We start from the raw sequence: 26,927 nt of genomic DNA on the forward strand, positions 1-26,927 counted from the left end.
AATTTCAAATGTGTCTCGTGGCTGAACTGCTGACAAAAAAAATAGGTTTTTTTTAAGAATAATGGGTGCAGTGACTCATATCTATAATCCCAGCACTTTGGGAGGCCAAAGCGGGAGGATCACTTGAGACCAGGAGTTTGAGACCAGTCTGGGTGACATCGTGAGACCTTATCTCTGCTGAAAAAAATAAATAATGAACTGAGTCATCGAGTTAAAATGTACAATTCATTTTAGTAGAGTGTATACTATGATGAGAATAACTTCAATGATGTGTAAAAGGTATTCTAAAATTTATAATACTAATCAAATCATAATACAGTTTGAGAAAATGTAGAACCACTTATGTAAAAAAGTTTTTTTTAGCTAAAAATAAATGTAGATGATTTGGAAATATTTTATAGGAAAATTTAGAACAAAATGTCTTAAAGACTTTGCAGTGTTTCTGGATCTTGACTACTAGCAAGCTCAGAAATGCAAGCTCATTGAATGCAGGAGGAAACTCACATCCATTTCCTGGATGGGGATGTCTGGGGAAGAACTCAGCCCATGAGGGAGAGGGAGAGGATGAGGAGGACAGTGACCCCTTGGTGAGAAGCCTGGTGATGGTGGTAGGGGGTGTTCACTCAGGCTTCCTGGAGAAGGAGAAGGAAGAGGATATCCTCTTGTCATGAACTCCACATTTGGATTCACTGGAAACAGATTTGGGAAAGAGCAGGAGGAGAGGGAAGAGGTTGGGACCCTCCTGTCTCTAAGGAAGCAACACCCACTGCTCAGAGCAATGCTCTGTGTGTGTCATCAGATGCTAGAGGATCCACTTCCAGAAGGCACTGAGCAGAGTGGAGAGAGTCAGCCCTGCCTCGTAGGAGCTGTGCGATCCAGGGCAGGTGCCTTAGCTCTGCCGGATTCCTGAATTATGTGGCTCGAGTTTCATTGTTCTTTTGGTTCTTCTCTGTCTCAGGTCTGCAGCCTCCCGTCATGAGCAGAGGTTTTGTCCAGCTGCCCACACTCTTCAACCGATGATCATGAGCTTCTTTTTTTCCTTCCTTCCTTCCTTCCTTCCTTCCTTCCTTCCTTCCTTCCTTCCTTCCTTCCTTCCTTCCTTCCTTCCTCTTTCTTTTTCCTTCCTTCCTTCCTTCCTTTCTTTCTGTCTCTCTTTCTCTTTCTCTCTTTCTCTCTTTCTTTCTTTCTTTCTCTCTCTCTCTCTCCTTCCTTCCTTTCTTCCTTCCTTCCCTCCTTCCCTCTCTCTCTCTCTCTCTCTCTCTCTTTCTCTCTTTCTTTCTTTCTTTCTTTCTTGACAGGGTTTCGCTCTGTTGCCCAGGCTAGATGGTCTGTGCAGTGGTGCGATCACAGTTCAGTGCAACGTCTGCCTCCCAGGCTCAAACGATCCTCTCATCTCAGCCTCCTGAGTAGCTGGAACCACAGATGTGCACCACCAGGCCCAGCTAATTTTTGTATTTTTTTGCTGAGATGGAGTTTTGTCATGTTGCCCAGGCTGGTCTTGAACTCCTGGGCTCAAGTGATCCGCTTCGGCCTCCCAAAGTGCTGGGAATACGAGCATGAGCCACGGTACTCAGCTGAGCTTTTTTTTTCAAGGGACAGAATCTGGCCTTGAGAAGAAGAAAGAGACTTTCCAGCTTTCTTCAAGGTCTTTGAATCGCTTTCTGTAGGTCCCCAGATCTCCTGGTCACAGCTCATCTTGTCATTTGCCTCAGATCTTTCCTCCTCTTCCTCTACTTTTATGGGTAATATCCCAGCAGGCTCCATTTCTTTCTCATGACAGGGCGCAGTCATTTCATTTCCTCTCTCCGGAAGACTTTGGGCTGCTCAATCTGGACATCTTTAAGATGCCCCTTTGGGTCTGCTTTTCTGTTCTGTTCTTCCACAGGGTTAGTATAGAATTGATTTTTTCTGTCCCACGTGGTTGGTCAGAGGCATGCTTGACTTTGGAACATCAATCACTTTCCAGCCTCATCGTTCTTTTTTTTTTTTTTTTTTTTTTGAGATGGAGTCTTGCTCTGTCGCCCAAGCTGGAGTGCAGTGGCCGGATTTCGGCTCACTGCAAGCTTCGCCTCCTGGGTTTACGCCATTCTCCTGCTTCAGCCTCCCGAGTAGCTGGGACTACAGGCGCCTGCCACCTCGCCCGGCTAGTTTTTTGTATTTTTTAGTAGAGACGGGGTTTCACTGTGTTAGCCAGGATGGTCTTGATGTCCTGACCTCGTGATCCGCCCGTCTCGGCCTCCCAAAGTGCTGGGATTACAGGCTTGAGCCACCGCGCCCGGCCTACCAGCCTCATCGTTCTGCCTGTCATCAGCAGGGTCTCCATCCCCTGATTCCAACTTATCAGCCCTGTTCTCTTCTCCAAGAGGAACTGCCAGTTCTCTCGTCTTGAACCAACATTCTGCCCGTTCCATACCAGACCCTCTGTACTGTCTGGAGGTCCCATGTCTTTCTTGTTTGCTCACAATAGTTGTAAGTGGATTTTAGCTTCTCCTCTTGAGTCTGGATGGATTTGGCTTCTGCTGCCAGAGCCTAGATTGTTCTCATATATCAGACATTGGCTCATCTTGAGGGTGGAGGATTTTCTTTTCCCAGCTGGTTTGCTATAAAGTATATGATGGGCACAATCACAGAGCTGGACAGATCCAGGCCATCAGGAACTTCTGGGCTTTCACCTTTTTCCATCACAGGACAAAACTGTGTGAGAACTTTACTAAAAAACAACAACAACAAAAACAAACAAACAAACAAACAAAAAGGCCAGGGACCATGGTTTATGCCTGTAATCCCAGAACTTTGGGAGGCTGAGGTGGCAGATCACTTAGGTCCGGAGTTTGAGACCAGCCTCACCAACACGGCAAACCCCCTTCTCTACTAAAAATACAAAAATTAGCCAGGCAGCCCGGCGGCTGGGCGTGGTGGCTCATGCCTCTAGTCCCAGCACTTTGGGAGGCCGAGGTGGGAGGATCACCTGAGGTCGGGGTCGGGAGTTTGAGATCAGCCTGACCAACATGGAGAAACCCCATCTCTACTCAAAATACAAAATTAGCTGGGCGTGGTGGCGCATGCCTGTAATCCCAGCTACCTGAGAGACTGAGGCAGGAGAATCACTTGAACCTGGGAGGCGGAGGTTGTAGTGAGCCGAGATCACACCACTGCACTCCAACCTGGGTGACACAGCGAGACTCTATCTCAAAAAAAAAAAAAAAAAAAAGGGCTGGGTGCAGTGGCTCAGGCCTATAATCCCAGCATTTTGGGAGGCCAAGGTGGGCAGATCACCTGAGGTCAGGAGTTCGAGACCAGTCTGGCCAACATGGTAAAACTCTGCTTCTACTAAAAATATAAAAAAATTAGCTGAGCGTGGTGGCTAGCACCTGTAATCCCAGCTGCTGGGGAGGCTGAGGTGGGAGAATTGCTTGAACCCTGGAGGCGGAGGTTGCAGTGAGCTGAGATTGAGCCACTGCACTCCAGCCTGGGTGACAGAGTGAGACTTCATCTCAAAAAAACAACCAAACAAATAAACAAAATCTTTTACTTTAGTCAGTGTTATGGGTTGAATTGTATTTCCCACCTCCAAAATTTATATGTTCAAGTCCTAACCCCCAGTTCCTCAGAATGTGCCTTTATTTGGAGATGCGGTGTTTATAGAGGTAATCACGCTAAAATGAGATCATTAAGGTGGGCCCTAATCCAATCTGTTCTTATAAGAGGAGGAAATTTGGACACAGACACATACAGAGGGAGGGTGATGTGGAGACATAGAGAAAAGATGGGCCTTCGCAAGCTAGAGAGAGTGACCTGGAGCAGCTCCTTCCCTCACAGACCTCGCAGGACCCACCCTCCCAGCACCTTGGTCTTAGATTTGCAAGCATGAGATAATGAATTTCTGTTGTTGAAGCCACCCAGTCTGTGGTATTTTGTTGTGGCAGCCCCAGGAAACTAATTCAAGCAGAATAAGAAATTCTACCTAAAATCAAGAGAGCTATTAATGCAGCAGCTCATGGCACAGCTACCATCTCCCATTGATGAGCAGCGAGAGCGAGACCAGGTCTCCCGTAGCCAGGTCCTTCTGTCTCGAACTCGGCAGTGTCTCCTGGGTTTACCAAGAGCAACAGCTCTGTAGCAGGACAAAGTTTCTCCACAGGGCCCTATACTGCCACAGAGTCCCCTGAGGCCTTTCTGGCCAGCTGGGGCACAACACTGTGGTCACTGGGCAGGCTTCTGCCTGGAGTCAAACCTTTGTCTAGAGCAAGAAGGCGACCGCTGCCAAGAGCGTTGGGGGCAGGCTTAGATCAGTATGGAACTCAAACACCCTCAGAGCTGCCCCGGCCTCCTCCTTTCTTCTGCTTAATCTTCCATGGCCTCAGAGTGCCCACCCTTTCCTCCGCACGTGCTTAAACACATTTTAAGTCATTGTGGTTCCAGTTTTAATAGATGAAGCCCAAAGTACGTGAGAAGGCAGAATAGGAACAGCCAACCCAGTCTGGGGATTCAACCAAAGAAAGCTTTCTGGAAGAAATGAAGCCACAACTAGTCAGCAAGGAAATTAAAATACACTTACACGGTGTATATTATGTGCTGGATGTTACATGTGCTAAATGCTTTCCATGTAATAACTGGTGTAATTTTAAAAACAACTCTATGAGATAGGCATTGTTATTAGCCCCGCTTTACAGAAAACTGAGGCAGAGATATTGACTCTTCCAAAGTCACACAGCTAGTCAGTGATGGAGCTGGACTTCATTCCCAGGCAGTGTGGTCTCCCAGTTCATGCTACAGAGTGGGAGGGGTGTGTCAGCAGGTGCAGCGTGGGATTACGTGAACTACTCTCTTCAGCTGCTGTCAGCCGACTGCTGTATCCCAACACATCTTACCCAGTGTAGTCACTACCAAGTTCCCAATTCTGATGTGAGGGGTGTTCCTTCCCTAAAATTCCAGAGCAGAGATGACTGATATTACCCTCACCCAATGAATGGTCAAGCCACACTTGTCTTAAACCAGCTCCTGCCAAGATTCTGAATTCTGTGCAACATCTCCTTGCTCATGTGTTCCCAGGCAAGGGAACTGCTAGAATCCTACAACTGTAGGCTCATAGCAGAAACAGCATAAGATCAATTTCTACCAACAGTAATAGGGAGTGGTGTTCCCTCACATAAGGAGTTCAAAGTTTTTTTATTTCTTTTTGTTTTTTTGAGAGACAGAGTCTCGCTGTCGCCCAGGCTGGAATGCAGTGGTGCCATCTCGGCTCACTGCCACCTTCGCCTCCCAGGCTCAAGCGATTCTCCTGCCTTAGCTTCTCAAGTAGCTGGGACTACAGGCGTGCACCACCACACCCAGCTAATTTTTGTATTTTTTTTTTTTAGTAGAGATGGGGTTTCACTGTGTGTTGGCCAGGCTAGTCTCGAACTCCTGACCTCAGGTGATCCGCCTGCCTCAGCCTCCCAAAGTGCTGGGATTACAGGTGTGAGCCACTGCACCCAGCCTTAAAGTTTTTATTTCTTAGGACTGAGAATACTCAAAGAATCCATGAATTGTTATATATATGCAAGTTGTTTGGGAAGGGCATTCGATTAAGTGATTTTAATTTTGGCTTTAACTATTCAGTAGCAGGGGTTAAAAATCTAGGACGAATCACAAGCACAAGGGAGGGCCTCCCCAGCTGGCCCACCAGAGCCAGCCCCCTTTCCTCTGCTTCCCACAGCAGGACTCAGGAGCCTGCTTTCCTTTCTTTGTGGTGTTTTCCACCGCTCACTCCAGCCCTGGGGTCCCTGTACCCTCCAGACAGCCTGTCTTTCAGTCTCACTGTTTTTCCCACAAGGATCACTCTTCTTGAAGAGGCATTAGGAATGGAAAAAGAAGGACAGATGGGAGAGAGGAAGGGAGGGAGGGATGATATCCACCGAATGTATATACATTATGGCATTATTTATTCATTTATTTTGAGATAGAGTCTCACTCTGTCACTCAGGCTGGAGTGCAGTGTCATGATCTTGGCTCACTGCAACCTCCACCTCCTGGGGTCAAGCGATTCTTATGCCTCAGCCTCCCGAGTAGCTGGGATTACAGGTGCCCACCACCATGCCCGGCTAATTTTTGTGTTTTGAGTACAGACAGCGTTCCACCATGTTGGCCAGGCAGGTCTTGAACTCCTGGCCTCATGTGATCCGCCCACCTCGGCCTGCCACAGTGCTGGGATTACAGGCGTGAGCCACCGTGCCCGGTTGCGTTTATTATTTAAAACAAGCCCTTGTGGTCTTAGTCTAGCTGTATGAATGATGGAACAGAGGTTCAGAAAGGTCAGTAACTTGTTCACAGTCACGACGTCTTAAACAGTAGAGGTGGGATTCAAACCAAGTCTTTCCCCTGTGTGATGGGGTTGGTATGACTGGGGACACACAGGAATGAGTGAGGGTGTCTTCGAGGTCTCATGCTGGGTGAAGCAGGAGGTGGATGCACAGAAGCAGGAAAAGGAGAGGGGTACTGCAGCTGGGGTTGGGCACATGGGTTATTTCCAATAGATACTGCGTTGTGCCAGAGGACAGGATTGGAGTGATAGATTTGATGACATCCAGTTGAAGGTAATAGTTTAAACCTAGTAGTGAATATGTTCTGAGGATGAATGACTCTGAGGAGAGATGGCTAGTTTGGGCTGAGCGGGGTAAGTCTAGAAGAGCCACACTAAGCTTTATTAACTCTTTGGTAATTATTTTATATCATGTAATCTGCTCTTCTTACAGTGTATTGGTGGAGCATCTGAGTAGCAAATATGTAAAGATATTATTTACGAACATATTAAGGAGGAGAGAAATGAAATGCTTTTTTCAGTAGAGCTAAAAAAGCAAAAACAAAAAAATTGCTGTTTCCCTAACTCTTCTACTTTTAGTTAAAGCTCTTTCCAGCTCCTGAAAAGCAGACCACACCCTATAAAACAGACTGTACAGGGCATTAGTTCATTTCCATTTTTATACTTCCAAAGCACAGTAACTGTTAAAACACCCAGTGAAGAAGCATGGCCACTGTCTTTCTCCAGAAGAAATAAAGTAGAAATATTCGTTCAAAGGAAATGTCAGTCTGATCTGTGAAGTTTTATATTCAATTTTAATCATTCAGAAAGAAAACCTGAGCATCCTGACTTAAAAGCTTTTTTTGGATCATGTGTATTTAAAAACATTTTTTAATAGATAAATGATTTTTAGTTAATAGTTGCAGTTATAAACAATTTCTAGAATGCTAAGGGAATTAACCCAATATATGCATATTTCTAAATAATTTCTAGAATTATAAAGAAAGTGTCATATCTGGAAGGGGCATTTTGGTTAGATTTATTATTTCCTGTGTTATTAACCTTATGTACAATTATGAGAGATTCCACACAAAGATGACAATTTTTAAAAATGAATACATAAATTAGCAAGTTGAACAGTCTAATTTATGGAAGAAAATCAAATTCTAATATTTACTAAGGCAGAATTATTTTCCTGATGAAAGACACAATTTTAATTTTATATGAAATCATCATAGATAAGAATCACTGTAAGAGCTGCATGTTAAGCGCACCAAAAATTGCAATAAAATGAAACTTTATAACATCCCATTTGCAAAATATCATGTCACTTTTCACTGCAGGAGAACGGCTTCCAATGGGTAACAAGTTTAAGTTGATTTCTTCTTGTTGTTAGCTCAGGCTTTGTTTCTTATTTGAGAGTACTGTATAGTAATTTTTATCATGCGTCATCAGAAATACAATTTGTTAGAACAATGACTGTTGTGTGAGTGTAATTACATCTTCCTGTATGATTAAATGAGGGCTGTATGGGACCTTTACTCAGAGGTGGCAGCTGTAGCCAACCAAGTTCAGCCTATAAAGGAATTCCTGGGACTAACTGGTACTAATTGTTTGCAGAACCACCAGTGGGAGTAATATTCATGAATACTATGGAAATGAAATATTCCAAGACCAAATGGTTTAGCCCTTGTTTTTTTGTTTTATTGTGGTCAGATTATATTAATTGCATAATCAGGCCAAGTGAAGTGGGAGCTCTTGGTCTTTTGTTGTTTTTGGAAGAAAACATAGCCTTCATCTCTTCAGTCCTCTCATAAACAGGGAAATTGAGGCTTAGGGAGTAGTTGAAGGGTTATTTAAAGTCACCGAACTTTAATATACCCTGTCAGAGTTTTAAGTACACTCTACCATATACATGAATATATCAGTTTGTAAATAATGTACCTTATTACAATTTAAAATATATTAGTTCTCAAGGTAAATATTATGAATATTTAAAACACAAACATTCGATTTTTTTTTTTTTTGAGACAGATTCTCTCTCTGTCACCCAGGCTGGAATAAAATGACACGATTATAGCTTACTGCAACCTCGAACTCGTGGGCTCAAGTGATCCTCCTTCCTCAGTCTCCGAAAGTGCTAGGATTACAGATGTGAGCCACCATGCCCAGCAACACTCAAATTTTTAAACCATGAGAGAAGAAAAGAGGAAATAGATGGCTTAATACTTTCTTCCCACATCCCAAAGATTGTTGGTACGTGCACCTCACTTTGGAGATTTAGGTCATTTAGATGAAAAGAAACTTGCTAATGAGGAAAGAGAACCTATAGAAGTAGGGTTTAAGATTTAGGGGGATGGGGAAGGGTTTGGAACACTCACTTTGGACATGTAGGTTAATCACAGTTAACATAACATAATGGCTCCCCTTCTATTTTGCTTCCCTTTATGTATGGGTTTGTTTAGACAAAGAGCAGCATGACTCTTGTATGTTACCAGAGCACATCAAATAGGAAAAAAAAAAAAAGCTTGAAGAAGTTGGTGAGGAAGGAGCTATGTAAGTCAGAACTCTCAGAGTGACAGAAACTCAACTAAAATTAAATCTCACAAAAGTCAATTTATTAGCTTTCATAAAACGATAACTGGAATCTCCTAGGGTGACAGTGGCCTCCGGCATAGCTAGATCCAGAAGCTCGCGTGATGTCATGACGTTTCTCTTGGTATAATATAATATAATATAATATAATATAATATAAAGAGCCCTCTCCATGTGGCGGGGCACATGACTACTATCAAGAGCTCCAACTTCCTATCAGCCTTGGTTAGCAAATCCAATGGAAACAGGACATTGCCCTCCTACAGTCATATGTTCATCCCAGGGAAGACTGGTTGACCCGGTATGTGGATCATGTGTACCATGGTCCATCGAGTGGGCCACCATGATGGGTGGTCCACCCTTACCCATGGACAAAGGGTAAGGAAGCTCTTCAAAACCAAGAGGAGACTTTAAAAAAATGGAGATGAAGTAGATTCTGAATCTCTCCAAACAATGTATTTTCATGCTGGCAGGGATTGCACATGTTGGGTTCTAGAGGTATTTAAAAAGATGTTTTTAATAATAATTTTAAAAACCCACCAAATTGCCGGGCGCGGTGGCTCACGCCTGTAATCCCAGCACTTTGGGAGGCCGAGGTGGGCGGATCACAAGGTCAGGAGATCGAGACCATCCTGGCGAACACGGTGAAACCCCGTTTCTACTAAAAATATAAAAAATTAGCCGGGCGTGGTGGCAGGCGCCTGTAGTCCCAGCTACTCGAGAGGCTGAGGCAGGAGAATGATGTGAACCCGGGAGGCGGAGGTTGCAGTGAGCCGAGATCGCGCCACAGAACTCCAGCCTGGGCGACAGAGCCAGACTTTGTCTCAAAAAAACAAACAAAAAACCCCACCAAATTGTTTCTTAATTAATCTTTGCTATTGACCCAAGCAAGGAGTTTATAGTATTTAGAAATGCATTGCTATAAAATGACAACTGGAATTCCTCCCTCATTTGTCAAAGCACAGTCTTTTAGAGAGAGAGATATTTGTAGAAAGAGCAAATCTGCTTCTGATTTTAGTTCATCCAGCGGCAGGCAGGCTTTTTGGACCAATTATTACCAGACCTTGAGATAAATCACCTCATGAGCCATTAGTTCTTGAAGGATTAGCGGCCTCAAAGATTTATGTGCGGATTAATTGGAGTGTACATTAGATCGCAGTGTTTAAAACCGCAGTCATTCCTGCAAATCATTTTCATTAGTGCTTTATTCAGAATTATGTAGCCTTGTATAAGGCTGCCATCGCAGGGAAATCTGAAAGACATTCTCTTTATTTGTGGTCTGCCCCCTATCACCACCGTTGTGTTTAATAGATCTAGCTAGGGCTACATAGAAAACATCCAAAGGAACAGCAGCTTCCAGTAAAGATTAGTTCAGTTGCTTCAGGTGAACAGTGACTAAAATTTACAGGACCTTGTATCGAGAAAGACAAGATGAGGTATAAGAAATATATCGGTATTCTGGAAGCAGCAGTTGGTATTACCCCACTTAACAAAAGAGAACTTCTACCTGAGAGCAGAAGACACGTGAACCTTTGGCAACAACCTGGGTAAGCAGTGGAAGCTGGAAGCTTCTCGCTATAGATGTAAATACTTTTTGGCTGTTTTGGGGACCCAGATAGAAAAAAGGGTCCTCTGTCTTGTGGGGATAATACATGAGTTCTTCATTAAGAACTTGTTTCTTCTTGGTGGAGATGGAACTCCTAGACTGATTTAAAAATAGGAATGAAATTGTGGGATAATATTCTAATACCCAAGAAGATGAATAATGGGTGTGTCTAGAGCCCATTTTTACAATCTAGGTATTTAATTTTCTGATTTTGGAAGTTTTTTTTTACATGGTTTACAAAGGTAGCAATTCTTAAGAACGAAGAAAATATGCCTTATTACTATAATGTTTTTCAACAATACAAGTGTTTTTCTGATTAAAGTGTATGTGCAGACTATGTTTCGGGGAAGTACTTTGCTTGAAACAGCAGGTTTTCATTCGACATCTCTTTCTGCAGTCCCACTGATTTACCATGATGCAGAAAGGTTTAGAAGTTCTTTATGCATAGCTACAAGCCTTAGTTCTAACTTCCTTCTCTGAAGTCTTTCTTTTGTGCTTTTTACACATTAAAGACAAGTTGAATTTACAGTGCCTGTATGGTAGACAGTATTTTTAGGATCTGAATTTAATTTTTAAACTGAATGAGTCACACAGTAGCATGTACTGATCAACTTGCATCTGTGTAGCAAATATTTCTTTTCAATAATTAGACTGTTACTAGCTTATTTTTTATCATATGAACAATGTACATTCATTATAGAAGATTTAGAAAATACAGAAAAATAAGGGGGAAAATTACTCATTGTTCTATCTCCCCACGAGAACTACTAGAATAATTTAGGTCAGTGGCTGTCTATGGGGAGGTGGAAATGGGGAATTTGGCTCCCCAGGAGACAGTTGTCAATGTCTGGGGGCATTTTTTTGTCGTTATAGTCCAGGGGTTGCTATTGGCATCTACTTGGTAGAGTCTGGGGATACTGCCCGACATCCACAATGCACAGGACAGCCCCCTGCAACAAAGAATTATCCAGCCCACAGTGTCAATAGTGCCACTGGTGAGACATTTGATTTAGATAGATTTTCTTCCCATCTGTAAAAGAGTGCATTTTATTAGAAGAAAAATAAATATTTCTTTGGGAAATCTTAGGGATGCTTTAGAATGGAATTCTGAGGCAACATTTTAATTATATTATTATTATTCTACTGTTATTGTCTTGAAAGTAAATGGAAGTGTGTATATGCTTGGAGAGGGCAGGGGGTATATAGAGACTCGATCAGCGTCCACATAGGTTAATGCTGTTCAGCCAGGGCTGTGGAAAACATTGTAATGACTACATTGTGATTCTCCAAGTAGTCTCTCGAGATTGGGCATGCTGTAGCCTAGACCTTAGTCTCAGAATGACAGAAGTTTAGAACTGGGAAGACCTTTGCCAGGGATGGCAAACAGGTTTCATGTGGAAGGCAGGTGCCAGCTGATGGTTGGTGCTTGGAGTATCTAGCTAGGAGGATCCTGAGGCCAAACCCGGGCTTAGAGGGAAAGGAATATCGCAACTGATTAGGGATGTTTGTTCTGAACCTATGATTAGGGAATAGGGGAGATGCAACCTGTGACCTATATATTTGCCATTCCTAAATTCTAGTTTAGTGTTCGAATTTTACAAGTGGGAAACTCAGCCTCATTGGAGTCATCCTGATCAAGGGTCTGGCTCTCAGACAGAAACGGGATGTTCTTAGTTTCTGCGTCAGGGTCTTTCATGAAGAGATTCGCCCTAAACAAGCTCACATGATTCAGATGTACAAGTTGATTGCTAGATTATTAATTTTTGTTCGGAGATAACCTCTTCTAGCAATTGGAATAAGTACCCTAAATAGACCTAAATAGATCTCTGCCTCTCCTCATTTCCCCAAATCAAACCAAACAGAAGTCAAGTTATTACAAAGTGGCCCTTAATAAGGGAAGTTAAACGTGCCTTTTTTTTTTTGAGAGAGAGAACGTTTCCTTAAGCTGGATGAAATAGCATTGGATCAGAGGACAAACAAGATCTTCCTTATACCTATAATACTCCGAGTTCTGTGAATACACAGGGATGAAATATTATTTCACTGATCTCTCTCTCTTTTTTTTTTTGAGACAGAGTTTCGCTCTTGCTGCCCAGACTGGAGTGCAATGGTGTGATCTCGGCTCATGGCAACCTCCGCCTCCCGGGTTCCAGAGAGTCTCCTGCCTCAGCCTCCTGAGTAGCTGGGATTACAGACATGCGCCACCATGCCTAGCTAATTTTGTAGTTTTAGTGGAGATGGAGTTTCTCCATGTTGGTCAGGGTGGTTTCGAACTCCTGACCTCAGGTGATCTGCCCACCTTGGCCTCCCGAAGTGCTGGGATTACAGGCATGAGCCACCATGCCTGGCCCTTTCTATTTATTTATTTATTTATTTATATTTTTTTGAGACGGAGTCTCGGTCTGTCACCCAGGCTGGAGTGCGGCAGGGCAATCTCAGCTCACTGCAACTTCTGCCTCCCAGGTTCAAGTGATTCTCCTGCCTCAGCCTCCTGAATAGCTGAGATTACAGGTGCGTGTCACCACACCCGGCTAATTTTTTGTATTTTTGGTAGAGACAGGGTTTCACAGTGTGATCTGCTTGCCTCGGCCTCCCAAAGTGCTGGGTTTACAGGTGTGAACCACTGCACCCGGCCTCTTTCTTTAAAGAAAAAAAAAAAAAAAATAGGGAGAGACTCTCGCTGTATTGCTCAGGCAGGAGTGCAGTGGCTATTCACAGGTGTGACCTCACCATTGATAAGCCCAGGAGTTTCGACCTGCTCTGCTTCTGACCTGGGGCCAGTTCACCCCTCCTGATTAATCTTGCACTTTCTGATCTTCCTGATGGCTTTTAGTCCCAATACCTCCCCTCTCAGCAGCTGTTAAAGATACCAGCAGTAGGAGAGTAGGTTATTGGCTGAGCTTCTATGGAAAGAAGTTGTCCTAGGAGCATTTTAACCAGAAATTTCTGTTGGCCTGGTTGACTAGATAGTGAGGCTGATTTTTTTTCTCCCAAGAACTCTGTCTCATTCATTCTTTTCAAGAAGTATTCTGATTACTACAACATACATGTAATACTGCATAGTTTTTAGGAACAGCTGCTTTTGCATATTAAAACACAACTGAGGCTGGGAGCAGTTGCTTACGTCTGTAATCCCAGTACTTTGGGAGACTGAGGTGGGCAGATCACCTGAGGTCCGGAGTTCGAGGCCAGCCTCACCAACATGGTGAAACCCCATCTCTAAAAGTACAAAAATTGACCGGGAGTGGTGGCGGGCTCTTGTAATCCCAGCTACTTTGGAGGCTAAGACAGGGATAATTGCTTGAACCTGGGAGGCAGAGGTTGCAGTGAGCCAAGATCGCGTCACTGCACTCCAGCCTGGGCAACAGAGCAAGACTCCCTCTCCAAAAAAAAAAAAAAAAAAGCCACAATTGGAAGTCAGGTTATAATCCAGTATTTAAAACCTCAAGAAATTCATTCATTCTTCTCGTGCTTCCCCCTCTGTAATACTTTTTTTTTTTTTTTTTTTTTTGAGATGGAGTCATACTGTGTCACCCAGGACGCTGGAGTACAGTGGCAGGATCTTGGTTCACTGTAATCTCTGCCTTCCAGATTCAAGCAATTCTCCTGTCTCCACCTCCCAAGTAGCTGGGACTACAGATACCACCATGCCTGGCTAATTTTTATATTTTCAGTAGAGACGCAGTTTTACCATGTTGGCCAGGCTAGTCTCGAACTCTTGACCCCAAGTGATCCACCCGCCTCGGCCTCCCAAAGTGCTGGGATTACAGGCATAAGCCACCATGCCCAGCCCCCCTCTGTAATACTTTTTCTTGCTGTCTGCAAGCAAGGATGTGCTTGGGCTTCTATTCTGCAAACTGTACAGTTGCATGATTGGCCAAAACGAACAGTTACCAACCGACAATTGACTGAGTGTTGCAAGTTCATTGAAACAGAGAGTGGATGACTTATACATGTGCATATTTGCCCATTGCCCAGCACATGGTAGGTGCTCAGGAAATATTTTCCAGTGCTAACTCTGTTTCAGTATAGCCACAAATGAAGAAAGATAGAATAAAAAGAATTGATACCCAAATACTAAAATAAAATACTCAGCCACCTATGAATCTTCCTTTTGAAATCTGTAAAGTTTTTCAGCTTTAACTCATGTTACCTGACAATTTTACATTATCTGTCAATACTATTGAAATCCAAGAATATATTTGATTTCTTTCTGCCAAGTGTTCTCTTAGTTTAGAGGCCCTATTCAATAATAGTGTATTTTAGAAACAACTGATTGTTATTGGGGGTTTGTATACATGACAAAACTCCCTGGATTATTATAGAGAAAGTTAAAGTCAAGATGCCTTAGAAATGCAGAAAACTGCTTGAATTAAAAAGCAAGCCATTTTTATAAAAGAAATAAGCTCTCTTTGGAGCTGATATCTGTAGAAAAGTTTGCATATGAAGCCAAAAGCATAACCAAGCACCTCTCGATTTGTAAGCCATTTATTTATCTTTGGAAGTAATAATAGAAACCATGTATGGGCTGGGCTCTAATCCCGTTGCTTGCTTTGTAGGATGTCCAGATGGCCTAGCTTTAGCCTTTGCCTGCATTTCCTGCTGATCCTCGGACAAGGGAAATGTGCCTCCCGCCTGTACAAATAAAATCGACACCATCTTTTCTTTCTACTTCATCGTGTAGGGAGTAGAGTGTTTTGCACAGAAGTCACAATATCACTTTGTCTAGCAAACAGAAGAGTATGTCCAGAACTGGTGAGAGGCTGCATTCTTCCTCCCACTGGAAGTTTTTCCTGTGACTGCCCGAGTGAAGCTGCCTTCACAAGCTCAACCCAGAAAGGAGCTTGCCTCCTTGTGGTATTTGAAAGGCACATGCAGGCCTCATAAGAATGTGCAGAAGGGGTATTTCTTGGGTTTCTTGGTCTTAGGGGTAAAATGAGAACGTATTTGCCATCTTTCCTGCTGGTGAGCAACCCTTAAATATAGACACAAGCCTAGGCCAGGCGCGGTGGCTCACACCTGTAATCCCAGCACTTTGGGAGGCCAAGGTGGGTGGATCACTTGAGGTCAGGAATTCGAGACCAGCCTGGCCAACATGGTGAAACCCTGTTTCTACTAAAAATACAAAAATTAGCCGTCCGTGGTGGCACATGCCTGTAATCCCAGCTACCTGAGAGGCTGAGGCAGGAAAATTGCTTGAACCCAGGAGGCTGTGGTTGCAGTGAGCCGAGATCGTGCCACTGTACTCCAGACTGGGTGACAAGTGAGACTCTGTCTCAAAAAACAAAACAATAAACACAAGTCAGTATTATAAATGCCATGAAAAACAAATTCCCCCTTAGTTTAAAATGTTTTCTCTGTAGTATACTTGGGAATGGTAAATTTTATGTTATGTGTATTTTACCATAATAAAAAAATTTTTTCCTTTTTTTTTTTTTTTGAGACAGAGTTTCACTTTTGTCTCCAGGCTGGAATGCAGTGGCAAGATCTCGCCTCACTGTAACCTCTGCCTCCTGAATTCCAGCGATTCTCCTGCCTCAGCCTCCTGAGTAGCTGGGATTACAGCGCCCCCCACACCACACCTGGCTAATTTTTTTTCTTGAGATGGAGTCTCGCTCTGTCGCCCATTTTGGAGTACAGTGGCGCAATCTCGGCTCACTGCAAGCTCTGCCTCCTGGGTTCATGCCATTCTCCTGCCTCAGCCTCCCGAGTAGCTGGGACTACAGGCGCCCGCCACCACGCCCGGCTAATTTTTTTGTATTTTTAGTAGAGACAGGGTTTCACCACGCTAGCCAGGATGGTCTCGATCTCCTGACCTCGTGATCCGCCTGCCTCGGCCTCCCAAAGTGCTAGGATTACAGGCGTGAGCCACTGTGCCTGGCCTAGCTAATTTTTATATTTTTAGTAGAGAGGGGGTTTCACCATGTTGGCCAGGCTGGTCTTGATCGAATTCCTGGCCTCAGATGATCCACCTGCCTCACCCTCCCTAAGTGCTGGAATTACAGGCATGAGCCACCGTGCCCAGCCTAAAATATTTTGTTCTAGCTATTTCCTCACCAGCTGAATATTTGTTTAACCTGAAAGGCGAATTCTTATAAGATCTTGTTTCTCAGAGTGATCCTTAGGTGAACTGGTGATACCAAAGTTTAGGTGGCAGTTCACTTTCTCCATTTTTCGAAGACTGAAAACATTAGGGGCAGCAATTCCATTATTTCTGAGAGAAATGAAAACATATATCCACATAAACACTTATACAACAAGTGTTCATAATGGCCAAAGAGCAGAAACAACCCAAACCTCCACCAACTGATGAATAGATAATAAAATGTGGTATATCCATACAATGGAATATTATTTGGCCATAAAAAGAAATGAAGTGCTGATGTATGCCACATCATCAATGAACCCTGAATACATTAAGCTAAGTAAAAGAAGGCAGTCACGAAAGGTCTCATGTCATATGAGTCCATTTATATGAAATATTCAGAATAGATAAATCTATAGAGTAAAAAATTAGATTGGTGGTTGCCTAGAGCCAAGAGGCAGGGAGAGAACTGAGGGATCAGGGAATGATGGCTAAGGGTTATGGGGCTTTTTTTTGTGGGGGTAATGAAGATATTCTAAAATGAATTGTGGGCCGGGCGCGGTGGCTGACGCCTGTCATCCCAGTACTTTGGGAAGCCAAGGTGGGCGGATCACCTAAGGTCGGGAGTTCAAGACCAGCCTGACCAACACGGAGAAACCCCGTTTCTACTAAAAATACAAAATTAGCCGGTGTGGTAGGGCATGCTTGTAATCCCAGCTACTCAGGAGGTAGAGGCAGGAGAATTGCTTGAACCCGGCAGGCGGAGGTTGTGCTGAGCCGATATCACACCATTGCACCCCAGCCTGTGCAACAAGAGCAAAACTCCATCTCAAAAGAAAAAGGATTGTGGTGACAGTTGCATAACTCTGTGAAGGTACTAAAAGTCATCCTAAAAACAAGCAAATTGTATGGTATGTGGACTTCCGTGCATTTCCCAAAATCTTACCATGCAGGGAATGAGCATGTTGGATTTTTAACAACACCGTCTTTTCCAGGGTGCGAAGTACCACATTACCATCATCTCCCTGTGAGTGGGACTGGTACCCCGGCTGCAGCTCCAGACGAAAGTACTCCAGGAAGCACAGAGCTGTGCCAGTACACGGCCCACGTTGCCAGGTATTTGCTTATTTTATTTCTCATCAACCTAGTTACTGGTCTCCCCCAAAATTTGTTCTAAGAGTTACCGTTTTCACATCCTAGAGGTAGTCTGAGTTACCATTTTCGATGTTGCTGATACATACATTTTCATAGAAAATTTAATGGTAATGTCCTATTTACCAAAGAGCAGAAACATCTTACCTGAATTAATGGACTGAATAGATAGGTATAACTTTGCCATGGATGGTGAATGCTTATTGAGGATGACCTTCCTGGCATATAAGTACAACTTCTGTGGTTCAAAATAAATGCCTCAATTGGCATTTGGTGCTGATGATGTCTGGGATTGCAGGTCATTTTAATAGGTTATGTTTTTTCATTATTATTGAGGTAGTAAAATTATATAACAGTGGTAAGCACTTTGATGAAAAGATAAAGGACATCAGTCACGCTGGCTTCTAAAGATTAATTATGTCCAAGCTTTTAGTGAAAGAGCTAGGAGCGAGTATTATCTATTTACTGATTCACTTTTAAGAATGAATTAAATGAGATTTACAAGGTCTTAAATCTTGACAGATGTGGGATGCATTTGTTTTTTGTTATACTTTGACCTCAGTTTATAGGCCAGTCCATGGCTAGCTGGAATGGGGTTGGAATTTTTTTCATGTGCTTGTTTTATAATTACTGTCTGTTGAAACTGGCAGCCCCTACCCGAGTGGATTCCAGATAAACGTGTGAACTGGAGTTTAGTGGAGTGTGAATGGCACACTCCAGAAGAGCAGATAGACGTTCAGATCCTAGTCCTGCTACCTTCTAATTGTGTGATCTTGGGCACATGTCTTAATGCTTCTGAGCCTCAGATCCTTCATCTGTAAAGGGAATGTTGACATGAAACTAAATGAGTTAATGGGCCCAGCAAGTACCAGGCCCATGCTAAGGCCTTTCTCAGTGTCTAGTTGTCCAAATGAGGACATTTAAGTGGGGGAAGGCCTCATTTTCCACTGAATTAACAGGGCTGGATGTGGGTTTTGTTTACTGAAATGTTCTCTCTGGAGCTCTTAAAGGTCCCAGCCAGTCAAGGCAGCTCACACCTATAATCCCACTGTTTTGGGAAGTAGAGGTGGGAGGGTCGCTTGAGGCCAGGAGTTTGAAACCAGCCTGGGCAACATAGTGAGACCCTGTCTCTATTTTTTTTTTTTTTTCCCCTGAGACGGAGTTTTGCTCTGTCGCCCAGGCTGGAGTGCAGTGGCCCAATCTTGGCTCACTGCAAACTCCACTTCCCAGGTTCATGCCATTCTCCTGCCTCAGCCTCCCAAGTGGCTGGGACTACAAGCGCCTGCCACCACACCCGGCTAATTGTTTGTATTTTTAGTAGAGATGGGGTTTCACCATGTTAGCCAGGATGGTCTCGATCTCCTGACCTCGTGATCCGCCCACCTCGGCCTCCCAAAGTGCTGGGATTACAGGCATGAGCCACCGCCCCCGGCCGACCCTATCTCTATTTTTAAAAAAATAATAATAACTTACTGGGCATGGTGGTGTGCTCCTGTAGTCCTAGCTATATGAGAAGCTGAGGTGGGAGGACCGCTTGAGTGCAGGAATTCGAGACTGCAGTGAGCTATAATTGCACCACTGCATTCCAGCCTGGGCAACAGAGAGACTCTGTCACAGCGACAAAAAAAAAGTCCCAAACATGAGAAGACAGATACCTGCTCAGACTCCAGATATTGTTTTCCTTGGCTGGGCATGGTGGCTCACGCCTGTAATCCCAGCAGTTTGGGAGGCCAGTGTGGAAGGATGGCTTGAGCCCAGGAGTTTGAGACCAGCCTGGGCAACATGGCGAAACCCCATCTCTGCAAAAAATACAAAATATTAGCCAGGTGTGGTGGTGCATACCGATAATCCCAGCTGCTCGGGAGGCTGAGGCACGAGAATCACTTGAACCAAGGAGGTGGAGGTTGCTGTGAGCTGAGATCGTGCCACTGCATTTTAGCCTTGCGATAGAGAGAAACTGTCTCAAAAAAGAAAAAATTGTTCTCCTAAAATCTTTAAATTAGATTTCTAGATAGGATCTGTTGATTATTCAAATAAATTGGCAGGGTACTATAGAGTATGGCAAAGAGAGATTGGAGCTAGCATTGTCTGTTGGAGGAAAGGCTCTTTCTCACTCTAGCCAGCCCCTCCTGATAAGTACCTTCCTTGTTCTGGTTCCCTGTACCTGCACTTCGAACCACATGCCTTTCCAACATCAATTTGATTGCCTAAGTCAGTGCCTTACTCCAGAGTTCTTTCATGTGTAAACACTGAAGCTTGGCTTCTGGGACGAATTAGCCTTGGGCGGGCATGAGTGATGAGGATTTTTTCCCCAGGCATCTCACATCGCCCTAGTTTCAGATCCAGCGAACACTCATTAAGGGCCTTTTTTGTACCAGGCAAGGGGCAAGGTGCTTTCACACATATTGTTCCTCCTCACAACAACCCTAAGAGGAAGGTATTATTAGCTCCCTTTTGTAAATAAATAACCTGAGATTCAAAGATTTTAAATGATTCCCTTGTGGTTGCACAGCCCCTGACTTCCAAGTTCAGTGAGATTTCTATAACAGCTGATTTCTACACTAATTCTACAGAGCTTGAAGACTTAACTCCTTAACTCAGACAAGTAAAAAGGTTTCTCTCTAAGGCCAGTTTGGATCAATTGCTAGGTGGCTGTCTAGAGTTAAGGATTTGCAAGTGCTGCTCAAGTTTGTTGAGCAAGAATGTTGTGATCCATTGGCAATGTCCGGTGTGGGTGGAGCAGGTGTCTGCAAAGCTGCTCTGGACCTGAGGTTTCTAATCATCAGCCTCTACTCATTCTGCCCTCCTCTGCCATTCTAGAATCTCCTCTGATGAGCACTATTTGCCTGAGGCTGGATTTTTGCTACTTTAAAGGGCTTTGATTATCACCTTTCTGATTTGGCAGAATCATCTTTGCCTTCAGAAATAATGCTAAGGCTTTGGGAGGCTGAGGCAGGAGGATCGCTTAAGCCTAGGAGTTCAAGATCAGCCTGGGTGACATAGCCAGACCCTGTCTCTAAAAAAAAAAGGAGAAGGCCAGGCACGGTGGTTCACACCTATAATCCCAGCACTTTGGGAGGCCGAGGCAGGAGGAGTCCTTGAGCCCAGGAGTTCAAGACCAACTTGGGCAACATAAGGAGACCCTCTTTCAATTTTATAATTATATTAAAAATTAATAATAAATAAAAAGAAAAAAGAAAAAGAAAAGATGCTAATAGTCTGGTGAAGAGCTTCATTTTCTAGATATGAAGTCTCATTGTTAGGCAATTTAGATATCTTAAAGTTATCACTGACTCACCCCATCATATAAGCTTAGAAAAGTGAGTTGAGGCTGGGCTCAGTGGCTCACGCCTGTAATCCTAGCACTTTGGGAGGCCAATGAGGGTGGATCACCTGAGGTCAGGAGTTCCAGACCAGCCTGGCCAACATGGTAAAACCTTGTCTCTACTAAAAATACAAAAATTAGCCTGGTGTGGTGGTTGGCGCCTACAATCCCAGCTACTCAGGAGGCTGAGGCACGAGAATTGCTTGAACCTGGTGGGCCAGAGACTGCAGTGAGCCGAGATGGTGCCACTTCACTCACTCCAGCCTGGGTGAAAGGGCGAAAGAGTGAAACTCCATTTCCAAAAAAAAAAAAGAAAGAAAAGAAAAGTGAGTTGAAGATGAAAGCTTGAAACTTTTACTTCTGTGCACCTGGGAGCCCCTCTATACCTTCTTTCCCTCTAGGGGCTCCTCGGTTTACAGGAATTCTCAGGGAAATCACTCCAGCAGCCAGACTTCCGTACTGGGATGGACAGACCCAGAGCAGTGACACATCGTTATCACCTGGAGGGCGTGTTAAAGCATGGATTCCTGGGCCCCACCCCCAGGGTTTCTGCTTCAGGCAGTCTGGGGTAAGTCCCAGGAATTTGCATGTCTGGTTTCCACTACTTCGACAACCACTAACCTGGAGAGTACTTGTAATGACTGGTTTAGAGCATGGGCTTGTTTACAGATGGTGTGTGTGGCCAGTTTCTCTACCTGTGGTGAAGGGATTCTTTCCTCAAATATTTAATGAGCTTCTCACACTGTGCTGCTGACGGAAATGTAGAGGAATATGAAGCTTGTCCCTGGTAGACTTTGGAGCCTAATTTGGAATCAGTAAATTGCATTGCTGTGTGTAAAGTACTGCCCTCACTCCCTTAAGTGGATGTGGCAGAAGGCCTGAAGCAGTGACTAAGTCAGGGGAGTCTTCCTGGGGCAGGTGATATTTGAAAGGAAACCTGAGGAATAAAGGTTATTGGCTATGTGCGCTTATGGGGGAAGAGAAACTCAGGGAGCACAGCCTGTACATTAAAGGGTCTGGAGATACTGCACTAGGTGAGAAGAAAAGGTCTGTGTTTGTTCTGAGAATTCCATTGTGACTCCTATATGTAAACCAAAAAGTATCAGAGACAAGTCTCAATCAGCTTAGAGAGTTTGGCCAGGCAGGGTGGCTCACGCCTGTAATCCTAGCACTTTGGGAGGCCTGAGTCCGGCAGATCGCTTGAGGCCAGGAGTTTGAGACCAGCCTGGCCAACATGGTGAAACACCATCTCTACTAAAAATACAAAAATTAGCTGGGTATGTGGTGTGCGCCTGTAATCCCAGCTTCTTGGGAGGCTGAGGCACCAGAACTACTTGAACTTGGGAGGCAGAGGTTGCAGTGAGCTGAGATTGCCACTGCACTCCAGCCTGGGCAACAGAGCCAGACTCTGTCCGCGCCCCCCCAAAAAAAATTTAGAAAGTTTATTTTGCTAAGGTTACAGGACATGCCCATAACACAGGCTCAGGAGGTCCTGACGACATGTGCCCAAGGTGGTAAGAGTACAGCTTGCTTTTATACATTTTAGGGAGACATAATACATCAATCAATACATATAAGATTTATAACCAACTACATTGGTTCCATCTGGCAGAGCAGGACAACTCGAAAGGGGTGGAGGGGCTGCCAGGTCATAGGTACCCTACTCTAGAGGTACCTAGGGGCTGCCAGGTCATAAGTACTGCTATTCTAAAGCCACCAAGTAACAGGCTTTAGAGAATAAACTGTAAACATTTCTTATCAGACTTAAGGTCAGTGTTGATGTTAATATTGGAGGGGTACGATGGGGCATGTCCAACCCCCACTTCCCTTCATGGCCTGAACCAGTCTTTCAGATTAAATTTCAAGGTGCCCTGGCCGAGAAGGAAGTCCATTCAGATGGTTGCAGGGGCCCTTCAAATTTTGTTTTTGGTTTATAGATATGAAAGGAAGACGCAACTATATGATGATAATGATGAAATGTGGGTGCTTACTGTGTAGTTGGTGCTGTGCTAAACATGTTACTTGCATTGTCTTATTTCTCATACCCATCCCATGAGGTGGAGGTCCAACTCTAATCCCCATTTGTAGTAGTTTGCTGAAGCCACAGTAACAAAGCACCATAAACTGGGTGGCCTAAATAGAAATTAACATAAATTATTGTCTCATGGTTCTAGAGGCTAGAAGTCTCAACTCAAGGTGTCTGCAGAGTTGGTTTCTTTCTTTCTTTTTTTTTTTTTTTTTGAGACAGTCTCTGTCATTCAGGCTGGATTACAGTGGCATGATCTTGGGTCATTGCAACCTCCACCTCCTGGGTTCAAGCGATTCTCCTGCCTGAGACTTTTGAGTAGCTGGGATTACAGGCACACACCACCATGCCTAACTAATTTTTGTATTTTTAGTGGAGACGGGTTTCCCATTTTGGCCAGGCTGGTCTTGAACTCCTGACCTCAAGTGATCCATCTGCCTTGGCCTCCCAAAGTGCTGGGATGACAGGCATCAGCCACCATGCCTGGTCCTTATTCTTTCTTACTTTCTAACGACTTAAAGTCAAACATGTTTTCCAAACAGAAATCAGAGTGTGTGCTTCTTTACTCATGAACCAACAAGACAGAGTGCTGGTCATTTGGCCTATCCTTGGAAATCTGTGATGTCTGGACATCTTAAGCATAGCATATAGATGAGTAATACTCAAGCTAGGTTCTGAAACATAATTTAATTATACTTCTGCATGTTTAAAAGAATTCAGAACCTAAAAATTAAAAGCTGACCCAGAGGCAGGCACCGTGGCCGGCCGGGTGCGGTGATTCACTCCTGTAATCCCAGCACTTTGGGAGGCTGAGGTGGTGGATCACCTGAGGTCAGGAGTTCCAGACCAGCCTGACCAGCATGGCGAAAACCCATCTCTACTAAAAAACAAAAACAAAAACTTAGCTGGGCGTGATGGTGCACGCCTGTAATCCCAGCTATCCCAGCTACCCAGGAGGCTGAGGCAGGAGAATCGCTTGAGCCCAGGAGACAGAGGTTGCAGTAAGCCTAGATCCTGCCACTGCACTCCAGCCTGGGGGACAGAGCAAGACTTTGCCTCAAAAAAAAAAAAAAAAAAAAAAAAAAGGAAAAAAAAAAAAAAAAAAAAAAAGAAAAAAAAAAAAAAGCTGACCCAGAGCCCTAGATCTCTTAACTTTTTACAGCCAAATCTTAAAAGGCTTCTCTGTGTTTTTTGTTCCTTTTCCTCACTATCACCTGCCCTTCTGATACTTTCTCCTCTACCTATGCCAGAAACTTACAGACCCAGTAAGTGGTTTCAGGTGTCCTATGGGCTGGGCACAGCACTAAATAAAAGCTCTTGCCTTAGAAGGAACTGCAGTCTAATTGGCAATCGGTAGTCACGTTGCTGTTTAAAGGAAGCGTATTCTTCTTCTTATTATTATTTTCAAGACAAGGTCTTGCTCTGTTCCCCAGGCTGGAGTGCAGTGGCATGATCATAGCTCACTGCAGCCTCCATCCCCTGGCCTCAAGCAATCCTCCTGCTTCAGCCTCCCAAAGTGCTGGGATTATAGGTGTGAGCCACTGCATCAGGCCAGAAGCTTATCTTATGATTTCCATTTCATCTGATAAAATTGAGATGAAGAATTTGCTTCTAGTTCCAGCTGGAATGGGGAGTTCTCCACTCACATCGGTTTGGATTCTTCACTCATATCAGTTGAATGGTTGATGATAGAACTTTTCAGTTCAGTCAAAATTTTTATTCATTTAGAGGTAATCTGATTGTGTAGTGAGATTAGGCAATCCCCTTGGGCAGAATTCACCACCCCTCTCCATCAAAATTATTTGATATTTGAAAAAAATAGGCCGGGCACAGTGGTTTATGCCTCTAATCCCAGCACTTTGGGAGGCCGAGGTGGGCAGATTGCTTGAGCTCAGAGTTCAAGACCAACCTGGGCAACATGGTGAAACCCTGTCTCTACAGAAAATACAAAAAAAAAAAAGAAAAAAAAAAAGCTGGGTGTGGTGGCAGGCACCTGTATTCTCAGCTACTTGGGGGTGCTGAGGCAGGAAGATCACTGGCGATCAGGAGGTCCAGGCTGCAGTGAGCCAAGATTATGCCACTGTACTCCAGTCTGGGTGACAAAGTGAGACCCTGTCTCAAAAAAAAAAAAAAAATAGTGATGTTTGAAAAAATATACACAATTTTTATTATAATTATTTCTGTTTGATATTGATATTTGAAATATAATTATTGATATTCAAGTAATCAAAATATGCACATATAAAATTATTTTTACTTCACATCTTAAGACTGGTTACTTAAAATTATTAACTCTGTCGATACACTTTGAAAGAGGCTTCGTAAATTGTTAAAGTTAAATTTGTGTCTTCCGATAGCTGTAGCTCAGCAGAATAAATATGGCAATAGTCAGCTGGGTGCAGGGGCTCTTGCCTGTAATCCCAGCACTTTGGGAGGCCAAGGTGGGCAGATCAAGAGGTCAGGAGATCGAGACCATCCTGGCTAACACAGTGAAACCCCGTCTCTACTAAAAATACAAAAAATTAGCCGGGTGTGGTGGAGCGCGCCTGTAGTCCCAGCTACTCGGGAGGCTGAGGCAGGAGAATCGCTTGAACGCAGGTTGCAGAGGTTGCAGTGAGCTTAGATCACGCCACTGCACTCCAGCTTGGGCAACAGAGGGAGACTCTGTCTCAAAAAAACAGAAATATATATATATGGGCCAGGCGCGGTGGCTCAAGCCTGTAATCCCAGCACTTTGGGAGGCCGAGACGGGCGGATCACGAGGTCAGGAGATCGAGACCATCCTGGCGAACACGGTGAAACCCCGTCTCTACTAACAAATACAAAAAAAAAAAAAAAAAAAACTAGCCGGGCGAGGTGGCGGGCGCCTGTAGTCCCAGCTACTCGGGAGGCTGAGGCAGGAGAATGGCATAAACCCGGGAGGCGGAGCTTGCAGTGAGCTGAGATCGGGCCGCTGCACTCCAGCCTGGGCGACAGAGCCAGACTCCATCTCAAAAAAAAAAAAAAAAAAAAAGAAATATATATATATGGCAATAAAGAGGGATGCTTTCCCAAGACTTAGAACAAGAAATCAAAATACTTTAGCAACTGAAGGATGATTCAAGCAAAGGCAGAACTCTATCAAGAAGGGAGAAGATATGTAAAAAATAAAATGTCATTGGGAAGAATAGCTAGGATTGGCTCTGGAAAAAATAACAGAAAAACACTCGGCTTATGTGATTCAGTGTTTACAATGTGAATCTGAAGGATGTCTGCATCTTTTGGAAATAAACTTGGATTGACTTGTTTAAAAACTTAGATCATGTCTCAGTGACAGAGCTCAGCATAAAACCAAAAAACCAAAAACAAACAAACAAAAAAAACAGAAACAAACAAAAACTTAGCTTATGACTTTGGAGGTAGGAAAAGCTGAAAGCTCCCTACATCCCTGAAATTAAATGAAAGATTTCACTCTTGTGTTTAACCTTAACCTGGCCGTCAGATCCTAGATTAGCAAACAATCTGATGTACCTTCTACAAACCTGATTTTATTCATTATGACTCCCCACCTTGCTTGCTTTCCTTCACTACAGTAGGAATGTGGAAAAGTTTAGCTGGATGTAGTCCTGGCCTACCAGCAAGCACTCCCAGAGATCATGGGACAGAAAGGCTCAGAGACCAAAACCAGGTGTTACATCACACTATTCACTCAACTTGAAAACATAGTGAAAAGCAAGGGGAAAAAGATGGTGTATTAGTCTATTTTCATGCTGCTGATAAAGACATACCCAAGACTGGGCAATTTACAAAAGAAAGAGGTTTAATTGGGCTTACAGTTCCACATGGCTGGGGAGGCCTCACAACCTGGCAGAAGGTAAA

General features: G+C 43.9%; 1 protein-coding gene across 3 annotated transcripts in view; it reads left to right on the forward strand.

The window, feature by feature from the left end:
* The window catches only part of TJP2 (tight junction protein 2), a 137,444-nt gene that overhangs the window by 14,487 nt on the left and 96,030 nt on the right, over window positions 1-26,927 (forward strand). For 2 of the 3 annotated variants that reach the window (XM_025359010.1, XM_025359005.1), the window contains exon 2: window positions 17,562-17,682. The gene's annotated coding sequence lies outside the window, so the exon portion shown is untranslated. Of the gene's footprint in view, window positions 1-17,552; window positions 17,683-26,927 lie in introns of those variants that run through there. The other variant, XM_025359007.1, reaches the window with a different exon arrangement.

Source organism: Theropithecus gelada, chromosome 15, assembly GCF_003255815.1.
Source record: "Theropithecus gelada isolate Dixy chromosome 15, Tgel_1.0, whole genome shotgun sequence".
In the NCBI taxonomy this organism is placed as follows: domain Eukaryota; kingdom Metazoa; phylum Chordata; class Mammalia; order Primates; family Cercopithecidae; genus Theropithecus; species Theropithecus gelada.